Genomic DNA, 10,177 nt, shown 5'->3' on the forward strand with positions numbered 1-10,177 from the left:
TAAGATTTTTTGCTTGGTTGGAAAGAGAAAGCTGGAGGCAAATTCTTAGGTTCAAGCTTAAGGGAAAAAAAGCAAAATATTCCTTGCCCACCCACCTCCCCAACCTCTCCTCCTCCTCTTACTATTTTTAAATAAAAGGACAAAGCAGGCCAGCCTTGGCAAGTGGTTATTGATAATGGGTCTGCAAAAGGACCACCCACCTACCCTCTCTCTTATGGCTTTGTATCTAAAAAAAGCCCTTTAGATGAGAGCTGGAACATTGTGAGTGCTGAATTCTGGCGGCTCTAGCTCTCTCCATCTCCATAATGACCACGCCTGGGGCACTGGAGAGAAATTGGAGAGTCACTTGGAGGGGAAGACATCCCTCTGATTATATAAGGTTATTATGCCTCATGACAGTTATGGGCAGAAGAAAACAAGGGTACTAATAACTACGCGGTAGTTTTGGTCCTACGTGTAACAGCCCTGCTAGGCTCGCTGCCTCTTGACAGCCTATTCATAGTGGCAGGAGGGAAATCCTAGATTTGCTGTAGCATTTTGATTTCTAATCCCCCAGCAGCACTGTCCTTCAGCACTGATATGGCAATAGGTTTGGACACTGACAACTACCTTTTAGATGGACTGCATGCCTGTGGAAAAGGACAGAACACTTTAATTCTGTGCATTTGGAAGAGTGAAGGCACCCCAATGGGTAAATTAGTATCTTTCACTTTCTAAGGTTTTCTTCTAAGATGAGGGTGGTACCTCAGGAATAAGAGGCTTACCCAGATCCCAGGCCTGGTTTTATTGGTGACAGATTCAAATTTCCTGGAAAAGCCACTTGAGTACTCTTGGAGTCCATTTCCTTTCCTGTGACATGAGCAAAGAATCCTTGAACTTCCTTGATCACAAGGATAGGAAGGTTAAGCTGAGATCATTTTGGAAATACCTCTCCTATTGAAAGCCCTGGGCACACTATGTGTCACTGGAGTGTTTAGGCAGAAGGGCCCCAGAATTAGACCTACCAGAAGAGACTTGACTTTATGCCATCCTTCTCAAGGATGCCAGTCCAGGCTGGTTCAGTATCTTCCATCAGGGTGGCTGAAAATTGGCCTGGTTCTTGCTCATTTTGTCAGGATAGGAAAAAAATGTAGTGGGATTATCTGAAAATCATCTAAATATGACTTCATTTCTCCTTATGTGGTGTTTTTAAAGAACTTTAAAATTTTTACTTGTTGTTGCTCTTGAGGAAGTTTCACCTTGAGCTAACATCTGTGCCCGTTTTCCTCTATTTTGCATGCAGGTCACCACCACAGCATGGCTGATGAGTGGTATAGGTCTGTGCCTTGGATCTGAACCCGTGAACCCAGGCCACCAAAGCTGAGCACACCGAACTTAACCACTACACTATGGAGCGGGCCCCTTATTATTACTTTTTTTTTTGTAGATCAGTCTTGTTATGGGATGAGACAGGTAAAGAAAACCTCACCGTAGTATAGCTTCTGATCATAACTGCCATGTGGAAAATGGAGATTTCTGTCTCATTGTGTTGTTATGAGGGCAAAATGAGAATAGTATAAAGTACTTACAGCAGTGCCTGATACATAGGGAGTACTCCATAAGTGTTAGTTATTATTGAGATGCAGATTAACAGGGAGCAGGCCCAACCCTAACATCTGGGGGCCCCAGGCAAGACTACAAACGGAGGCTTACTTACCCCTGAATATTTAGTCTTGAACAAGCCAATAAACCGTTAAATAAAATATGTTCTACTCTCCTACCTTAAGAAATAGACCTTTACAGTGACCTGGAAGGCCCAGTACACATTTAGAATTCTCAGACTCCTTGGAGTTCCGTGCCAGAACATGGCAGCATGGGGAGGTGCTGGCCCATGGCCCCCAGTCTGTGGCCTTTTCCTTTCTCTTTCCATTACTAGTTCTCATCTACACTGTGAGGATACCTCCATACTCCCCACAGTCACTCCTTGGACATATCTTGGTTCTAGGAGTGCATACTCTGAGGGTGCAGTACTGGCTGCCAAGGATGGACCTAAGCAGGAAGATTGTGGAGGCCCTGGAGGCAAGCTTGGGACCATCTGGGAAGAGGATACTGGGATCAGGGGTACCTGGCACAGGATTCAGATGGTCATGGATACTTGGACCATGGACTCCTCTCCCCATGGGGAAAGGTGCAGCCAGAACAAGGCCAGGTTGGGGGCGGGGGTCCCCTAGAGCATGGGGCACAGAATGGGAGCCCCTCTTGACTGGGTCTAAGAGCTGTGCCGGCTGGTGATTTAGAGCATTGTCACAAGGGCTGGACTACGTGTAATTAAATCCTGGCTTCACCACTTCCTTGGGTATGATCTTGGGTATTTCACTTAACATCTCTCTGGCAAAGTTTCCTCATCTACAAAATAGGGGCAACAACAAGAGTACTTACCTCGTAGGGTTGTTATAGAGACTGAGTTATTATACATAAAAGCTCTTAAAAATATGCCTGGCACACACAGAGCGCTCCAAGTATTAGCTTTCCTTCACATCTCCGACTTTTCTTAATGATTGCTTGACCTGGTATGATCACAATAGTCAATGTCCCATTCCTGCTTCTGCTTGGCAGAAAGGAAACACACAGTGGTTTCATACGGTCGTTGCTATGGTTGCCTTCTAACGTGCCAAAAGTTGGTGACTTTAGTGGGTTTTTTGAGCAAAGTTTAGAAAAAGGCTTACACTGCCCAAAAGGTGTTCTGGTGGATTTAAACATGAAACTCCTCATAGAGAGGACTCGGAACACCGCAGGAAATAGATGGCAGAGTATTTTCTCAAGATCTTTAACTACACAAGAAATTCCATTCTGTTTGAGACACATTAAGGCTTTGTCTAGTTTGAAGGCAGAGGAGGTGTTGAAAATTTTTTTTAATTCTGGTAAAAAAACACGTAGCATAAAATTTTACCTTTTTATCTATTTTTAAATATACAGTGTGGTAGTAAGTATATTCACATTGTTGTGCAACCAATCTCCAGAACTTTTTCGTCTTGCAAAATAGAAGCTCTGTACCCATTAATAACAACTCCCCATTCCTCCCTCCCCCCAGACCCTGGCAACCACCAGTCTACTTTCTGTCTCTATGAATTTGACTACTTTAGGTACCTCATATAAGTGGAATCATACAGTATTTGTCTTCTTGTGACTGGCTTATTTCATTTACCATAATGTCCTCAAGGTTCATCCAGGTTGCAGCATGTGACATGAAATGATTTTTAAGTCTATTTTCAGCTTGGGGTTGGTAGCCTGAAACTTCCAGACAATTGAGAAGTAGAGGAGGTGGAACCAGGCCACTCAACTTCAGAACCCAGTGTCTGAGATGGATCCTAATGGTCTGCTTTTCTCCTGGGAGCAGAGCCCCTCACTATAATGCCCATGTGCTCAGCACCTGATAACACCTCCGTTACTAGAGGATGAATAGTTTGTGAATGGTCTCTCGGATTCACTGCACAGGTTGGCAAGAAAAATACAGAACCACACGCATTAATTTGATGAAAATACAAAAGCAGTTCTATTGATATTTTAATTATTCTCCATCTCCTACCTAGCTGGAGAAGGCTGTTGTCAAATCCGGAAAACTTCAAAGGAAGATTGAGTCCAGGGCAGTGCCTGAAATCATTTTAAACCTTCAAATCATAATGGATTTTAATTTCTTTGTTTGTACGTTCCTTTGCAATGTCTTGGTCAATGCCTCTTAAGGTCGCCCTTGACCCCTGTCTCTGCAGAGAGCTGTCTTCCAATTCCCTGCCTTAGTAAACCTCTAGCCAGTTTGTCGTTTTCCTAGATGGACTATAAGGGCAGGGTTCAGACATTATGCTTCTTTCATCCCCCTCCATAGTGCCCTTTTCAGGTGATAAACACATTTTTTGTTAAATGACAGACTGACTGAATGGATAAATAATTAATACAAATTGTGAAATCTCTTGATTTATAGTTGTAATAATACCATCTTGCTAATAGGATGGAAAGATTCCTTTTTGCTGATTTGAAGTTTTCTTTGAGGTAGGTAGTTCATGAATTCCCTAGTGGATGTTAGAATCCTGGAAATATGACTTAGGAGGGACACATGAAGGCAATGGAAAATGTCGTCGTTCAAGAAGGAAAAAGGAACATAAATTTCATTATTTTCATGATCATCTATTTATTCATTCATACACTTTCTCACAGCATTGTTTACTCAACCAATATTTACTGAGTACCCAGTATCATAAGTCATTGTGCTTTAGCATATAACAGGTTGCAAAGATGAATGGGACATTAACTTTTCAAATCTACAATTTGAGCATTGTGGCAGATCAGACATGATACAAATTGATATGATACAATGTAAAAATATAGGTGGCGGAAGAAAGGTATAAATACTTTCTATGAAATGCGGGGAAGAACAGGTTACTTCCAACAGCAGGCATTGGGGTGGAGGGATAAGAAAAGGCTTCACAAAAGAGATGGCATATAAGAAGCTTCTAGGCTACTAAAATGCCAGGGAACAGGAGTAAGGGGCTCCAGCCAAGGGGACAGAGAACAAAGGTTGGAGGGCAAGAACAAGCAGAGCAGGCAACAAGGAACAGAGGACATCTGTTGGACCAAATGTAGCATTTGTGAAGGAAGAGAATTAGCCAAGACGTGAACACCAGAGGGTCAGACCCCTGAGGGCCAGCTTACAGGCTGCCTACTCCAACTACTATATCCCAGCTAGGCATTTTAATATATTATTTAACCCAAGAACAAATATACGAAGTATTAGACTCATACTCAATTGAAGCAAATTGGGCTCAGAGAGGTTAAGTAACTTGCCTAAGATTACATGTCTATACATAAATAATTATATAATAAACCAATATACATTAAAATGCCATTACAGCAAATAGCGTTTTATCGAAATTTCCATATGAGAAAGTCTAGGTCCTAATCATTCTTTTTCGTTTGTTTGTTTAATAACAATAACAGTTTTTGCATATCATTGCGTATTTACTATGTGATATGCACCACGAGCAATCTTATTTCATTTTCCCAATAACATGTGAAACAGGTGTTATTTGTGTGTTCATTTGACAGACAAGGAAATCAAAATTGGAACGGTGAAGCAACTTGGCTAAAATCAAGTAGTAAATGATACGCAGTCAGGATTTGAACACAGGTCCAGTTGACTCCAAAGCTTAAAAACTATAAATAAATCAAATTTATTCAACCAATGCATACTTTTTGAGCTTTAACTGTGTTTTACACACTGTGCCAGATTCTGGGGATACGTGCCTGTAAAGTGCTCATATTCTTACCGAGATGTGGATAAATGACTACAATATGTCTGCCGTAAGACAGGGTTTTCTTCTGCATCTCCCTTATTTTCTTCCCTTGTCCATCTCTCATGGGCAGGGGACTTTGATTAACAGACAAGGACTTCATTAGCATAATAACTGCATGGTTAGGAATTTTTGTCATGGGTGATAAGAACCCAACTTCACTTGGCTCAAGTAACAAAGGGAATTTATTGGCTCTCAAAACTGAAAAGGCCAGGAGTGCCTGCCTTCAGGCATGGTTGGCTCCACGGCTCAAGCAAGGAGACTGTCTCTCCATCTCTTGTTGGGCTTTCCTCTCTTTGAACTTGATTCTCCATCAGGTCCTTCCTCCAGGGTGGCAGGATGGCTGGATGGGTTTAGATCCAACCAGCTTAGAACCTTCTAGTAGAGAACAATATTGTTTTACCAATAATTCACACAGAGTCCTGTGTCACACTCATAGATCTGGAGGGGGTCAATGCGTGTCCCCGACGGTGGTCAGGTGGATGAAATAGTCTCATTGCTCTGGCATAGGTCAAAAGGGTCCTCGAAAACAAGGCTTACCCAAGCCGAATGGGCTGAGAGAGGAGCAGGATTGGTTCCCTGAAGAAAAACCTGAACCTTGTTAAACAGTGAAGGGAGAATGGATGTCATGGTACAAGGAAAACTACACACGTCCACTACACTAACATTTCAAAGTTGTGCTAAGAGCTCAGAAATACTATGAACAACAACACAAACAAACAAACCCAAAAAACCTTATAAATATAGTATATTTTCCATTTGAGAGAATCCAAATGGCGTCAGCAAATCTTTATCCGTCTACTATTCAGCACATATTTATTGTGGGTCGATAATCGGACAGGTACCATTTCAGGAGACGCTCCATCGAGAGTAGGCTCAGAAACCTACTGCCACCCTTCCAGCAAGGCCGAGAACAATCAGCCATCAGGATCTTCCTTTTGGTTTCCAGAATGGAGGCTGGGCCCTCAAAGAGAGGACAGAGGGGTAGTCAAGATGGAGGAGAATGTTGGGGAGAGAAGAGGAAGAAGGAAAAGGGACTCTTGGCCACTCACCCACAGCCAACTTACTCAGTATATTCAGAAGTGAACTGATGAGAGAAGAGAGGAAATCTTTAGCAGGAGGCTCTGGACTCCACAAAGGTTTTGACTGTGTTACCACCTACAAACATAGGTTCTTTACCCCGCCACATAAGAGGGGCCAAATAAAAACTGGAATGCCAGGCTTATGGCAAGGAAAGAGTTTTTATTTTGGATGATATCAGCGGGGAGACGAGGATGAGCCCTCCAATTTGTCTCGTTTCATCTCATCTCCCCGAGAGAGGGGAGGCAAGAGATTTTAAAAGTTTGTGAGGAATGTGGCTGCTTGTAGAGAGGTGAGTGGGAGTCAGTGGCCTTGCTGGTCAGAGCTTTCCCACCAACCTGGTTCGGCCTTGGGACACAGCTTGCAGGGAGGAGGAGGAGATGATAAGGAATCCAGGTGGGCAAACTTGGCTGTTTGTCTCCATGGCTGGATAGTGGATTCTGGAGCCAGGGAGCCAGGGAGTCAGGGAGTGAGCAGGGAAAGAGTGCTTTGGTTTTAACCCCATATATGCTGGGTTTAATGTAGGGGAACTGACATCAGGGCTGGCATCAATTGGCGAGAAGTAAGACTGTTCCCTTTTAGAACTGATGGTACCTGAATGCCTTCCCAAGGGTTGCAGACAGATGAGGAGTTATACCATGTGAGCAGCACTGAGGATTCAGAGGAGAGGTGACGTTGAGCTTAACTCATTATGAAGAAAGAGTTAAGGGTATGGGGCATTCCAGGCAGGAAATCTTAATAGCATGAGCAGTAATCATGATTTAGTGAGACAGTCTTAAAAATTTCTCTACAACAAATAACCTTATGCAGGAAAAGCCTCATCTCCCAGCAACAGCCAATCTTCATAGCTTAAGGGCAGGGACGAGCTGAGCTCCAGCTGCAGTATTTTATAATTCTCCCTTTACCAGTGAGTAGCAAGTATTTGTTGCTCCCTCTCACTGCAAACACGCTCCCCCCTCTTCCTACCTCCAAATCTATCACGATTTCCCCTTCAAGTGTGGCAGTGTTGGGGGGAGGAAAGAACTTCAGCTTTAGAATCTGCCCGAACTTTAGAATTTGTACGTTAGCCTTGCCATTTATGAGCTTGTAATTTTGAGCAAGTTATTTCATTGCTGTAGGTCTCATTTTTCTTATCTGTAAATTGGGACTAATACAACTCATAGAATTGCTGTTATAAGGAAGTGAGGTGGTGCATGTGAAAAACCTAGCTCTTAAAAAGGCTTTAATATATGTAACTTTCATGCCTCCCACGTTCCTGAAACAAAAAAAAGCAATCTGGGACGAACGGTGGGCTATCCTCTGCACCCAGGAGGGGCATACGAGCACACACCCACTTTGAACCATCCCAGTATTCAAGACTGAAATTTGTCAGAGACCAATTAACCGGCTGTTAGTTATCTCTAAAGCATTTCCTCACTTTGCTAAGAGATAAACAAGAATAGAAAGCCCAACTCTATGCCAGTATTTATGTGTAGACACTGAGGTCGAATCTGGATGGATGGACACTTGAGGCTGAAGCAGTATTAAAGTGTAATCAGAAATGAACATGAAGCTTCTCTGAAATGACTAGTTGTCTTTGGGCTCCCAATCTTACTGTGAAAAATATGATTCTATTTACAGACATTGAAGCAGCTCGCCTGCTTCCAACCCTCCCTCTATCCACTCCCTCCTACACGTCCCTGCCTATTCACCTAACTCTATGTTTCACCCTCTTCCCCTCCAGCTGAAAAATCCTCAGTTCTGCTGGGGTACACTACCGCCCACCCTCCTCACCACAGCTAATATTATCACTGTGGCACATTACCAGTTTCTTGTTCTCGATGTAGCTCGTACAGTCCCTTCTGCCAAAACCCTGCTCCCTCTTCTCCATTTATCTGTCATCAAACTCTTCAACTTTCAGCTTGCTCTCCAGCCCCTAAGTGGTGTTGCCAGCAGGCAGTACTCTAAGTGAACTTCCTTGTTACTGAAATCCTTTGGCAATGACGGTCTTTATCTTTGTGTTTGCACCTGGTCTCTTTGACTAAATAATCAATTTCTAAAATGCGGAAATTATGTCTATGATAGACATGCATTTGCATCTTCAGTGACTTGCAATATTTTGTTGATAATAAAAAGTAGATTCATTTGCAACTTTTTAAGGATCTCATCTGTTGCATACATAAGGGTTCATGTGCACTGACATTTAACTCACATGAAGACGGGGGAGAAAGGCAAGGATAAGAATATAATTGTGGTGAAAATCTGGAGCTAAGGATCTGATTATTTTATCAGGCATGTGTTGAAGATCTGCTGTTACCTCGTGCTTGTCAGTATTCTTCAGCGATAGCGTCATGGGTAGCAACCACGTGGGACTACTATGGAAGGGATATTGCCTAGTTGGTTTCTCCCATGGTGGGTAACAGAATCTTATCTAAAATAGTCAGAGTCCACCTTCATATAGGTGTATAACAATATTTAAGGACTGGACGGAAACAACAAAGGACTGGACTCACACTCCAGGAGGAGAACTCTATACATTTTTCTACACAGTTAATTTAGGCATAAATAAGTGCATTGTGAATACTAGACTGGACAGAGAAGCTCTGATATCGAATTCCAGTCCCTCCACCCTGAGGACACGGTGAGGCTCAGTGTGGTCCAGAGAGTGACCTTTGGCTTAGTATGTTCTGTCTCTTTGTCACCTTGGGTTTTTTAAGTTCTCTCAATATTCTTCTGTGGTTTTTGTGTCCTTCTAACTATTTGTTGAGGATGTTGCTTCTTTATTTCAAGCTGTAACTGATATGTTCTTCATGCTGGGTATGTAGGGGATCTGACCAGGCAAGTGAACTTGTATTTGTCATCAGGGTTGATCAAGCTAATCTGGCTGAAAGGCAGGCATCCCATTCATCTCTTGCCACCCCATGCACATCTCTTCTGAAACTGACACAGTTTCAGATGACTGTCCCTTAGAGAATGCCTGTTCAATCATAGGTTCTTAATCTTTGCTCCCCAAATTCTATAAATTCATACAAAATGTAATCTATCTCTGCAGAGGCTTTACTTCCAGCCACTGCACTTGGCCAGATGTTTGCTGCCTGCTTTGCTGGTTAGCCCAGAGAAGGAATCTCTCTGTAACCTGAGTTCCCTTTATTTCATATGTTAGATCTTTGATGATATCAGTGTTATCTTCCTTGTCATCATGATAGGGGTGGGAGAGGATTATGGTTTTTTCTCTTGGGCAAGAAGAGTTGCTTCATGTTTGGAATACCTATTGAAAAAGATTTCTCTTATGGCGCACTCTGATCCCTTCTGATCCTCTCTGCCTCCTTTTCTAGGTCAGATCTTCTTTAATCCCCACAAGCTCAGCATTAAACTCAATCTCCTGACAGCAGTGGGTCAGAGCTACGACTGCCTTACATGGCCTACAATAGCACAATCTCATAAATATAGCACAAAGATACACATGGGGAACTCAGAATAATACAAAATAAAAGCAGATAGTGCTAAATTATATAGAATAAACTCTAAAACAGGGGAGGGGAACAAGAGAAATCCATGAGAGCTGAGGTAATGGGAAAAAAATGCAGAAAGAGTGGAATTAGGAACCTATTGCAAAGATACATTAGCAAAACTATGAAAAGACGTATGCATTGTAGCACTATTTGCAACGCTAGAAACAACACAACATCAGTGGGAGGCTGGTGGGCTAATCTGTGCTTCATCCACAGAATGGAATATGAAGCAACTGTTCAAAAGAAGGAGGACTATTTCTATATTCAGCTTTGGAATGATTTCCA

Source organism: Equus quagga, chromosome 14 (assembly GCF_021613505.1).
Source record: "Equus quagga isolate Etosha38 chromosome 14, UCLA_HA_Equagga_1.0, whole genome shotgun sequence".
In the NCBI taxonomy this organism is placed as follows: Eukaryota; Metazoa; Chordata; class Mammalia; order Perissodactyla; family Equidae; genus Equus; species Equus quagga.